A 2,331-nucleotide genomic window follows, 5' to 3' on the forward strand; every position below is an offset into this window, starting at 1 on the left:
AAATAACGAGCAAATCTGAAACTTTTACAAATATGTAGAAACGATAAATAACATACTCTTTTTAAAAATACCCAGTGGGTTAAAGAAGAAATCACGAGAAATTAGGAAATCCTTTGAGATTTATGAAAATGAAAGCACAACATATCAAAACTTATGGGATGCCGTGAAAGCAGTGCTCAGAGGGAAGAAAAAAGGTCTAAAATCCATAACATAGCCTTCCATTTTAAGGAATTAGCAAAAGAAGAGCAAACTAAACCCAAAGCAACCGACGGAAGGAAATAAAGATTAGAGTGCAAACAAAATAGAGAATAGAAAAACAATAGAATCGATAAACAAAAAAAGGCTCTTTGTAAAGCTCAACAAAATTGACAGACCTTTAGCTAGACTGACAGGAGAAAGAGAAGGATTACAAGAAAATATTGTTAAAAATTGTATGCCAACATGTTAGATAACCTAGAGGAAATGAAAGAATTCCTAGGAACATACAAATTCGCAAATCTGACTCAAGAAGAAATAGAAAATCTGATTAGACCTATAATGAAATTAAATCAGTAATCAAAAAACTACCAACAAAAAAACCAGGACCAGCAGACTTCACTGATGCGTTCTATCAAAAGTTTAAAGAAGTTAACACCAATCTTTCTCAAACTTGTCCCAAAATACAGAGGAAACACTTCCTAATTCATTCTGTGAGACCAGTGTTACCCCGACACCAAGTCAGACAAAAACATCACAAGAAAAGTTCTAAAATACTCAATGAAATAAATACTAGCAAACTGAATCTAGCAGCACATTAAAAGGCTTGTCCCCCATGAACAAGTGGGATATATCAAAGAAAGACAAGGATCATTCAATATACAAAAANCAATACTGGCCCAGCATTCCTGCACAGCAGTTGCTGCTGGAGCCAAGTTGTAGCTGCCTCCTTTAGGCATGTACTCTCCATTTTGCCACAGGCCCCAACACTCTCTAATGCATTATACTATCGTATGTTACCCATTTGGCCCTGCAGGCCTTTGAGTTTGACACCCTGGTCTATGCATTTGGGGCCACCTGTGTTCATCCTGGTGCTGATTCTTTCTGCCCTCCTGTCCATCTGGCTGCCCTCTTAGTCTTGCCTATGGGACCCAGCCCATAGTAAGTATGGGCTAGAGGACTGTGAACTCCACAAAGGCACCTACTTGCCTTTCAAGGTCAGTGGAAGGTTGTTAATACTGTTGATTATGCTCAGGACAAAAAAGATGGAGAGGGAGACAATTGACCTTATAGGTCATCTTTCTGGGAGAGGACTGTACCTGGTCTTTTCTTGCCTCCTGGAGATATGAGTCAAGGCCAGTCCAGGCTACACATCTAATGTCACTTCTGGAATAGAGGATGAGGCACCAGATGAATTCAGCCCTGAGTAAATTTGCAACAGTTGTGGGGCATTGGAAAGAACAGTATGTGTTAGGAGTAGGGCTGGGACTAGGGTGAGGCAAGTGAGTCACTTGTCTCAGGTGCAAAATTGGAGTGCTCACTTTGTGGCTGGGGAAATGGTCCTGAAGTGGTGGTCTCATACTTTATTATGTATCAAGATCATCTGAGGAGCCTGTGAAAGATGCAAGTCCCTGAGCCCTCACAGATTCTGAGCAGGCATGGAGACCAGGAAACTGCATCTGTAACTTGGTTACCTTGATTCTGATGCTGATCTAAATGTTCCCATACTGAGACAGAACTCCTGAGACTACAGGTGTTCACACAGAGGGCAGGTGAGCATGGAATTCGGTCAGGTAATGAGAGATGGGACAAATAAATCCACTCCCAGCTTTGGGAAGAGGGACCTGAGAGATGAACCTTTGCAGATAACCATGGTCCAAGACCAGCTGGATGGCCATGCCATGTCCGTCCTCTTGCTTTAGCCCAGAGTTACAGTCCTAGCCTAGGGCTTGGCCTTTTTTTTTCTGCTGTCAGGTCCTTCCTGCTCTAGCTGATAAGGAGTAGAGTCAGACCTAGAAACAAGTCAAGCAGATAACTTAAATTTTTACCCCACAACACCTGAAAGCTCTATGTGTGTTCCTCTAGGGACATCAATATTCAGTCTTCCATCTGGCCCCAGACAGGGTCCCCTCAGCAAAGGATTCAGTCAAGCCCCCAACTCTATGAGGGGCTCTTGTCCTCAGCCATCACTCCTTGGAAAGCTCTACACCGGTGTCCTACCTGAACCTGGTTCCTTTGCAACAATCAGCTGATCTAGTCCTAAAGTGGAAAGAGCACTGGTCCAGGAATCAAGCATCCCTCTTCTAATCTCAGCTCAGCCACTGGTTTGCTGTGTGACCCTGAAAAAGTCACTTC

Source organism: Hipposideros armiger, unplaced genomic scaffold (genome assembly GCF_001890085.2).
Source record: "Hipposideros armiger isolate ML-2016 unplaced genomic scaffold, ASM189008v1 scaffold_652, whole genome shotgun sequence".
Classification (NCBI taxonomy): Eukaryota; Metazoa; Chordata; class Mammalia; order Chiroptera; family Hipposideridae; genus Hipposideros; species Hipposideros armiger.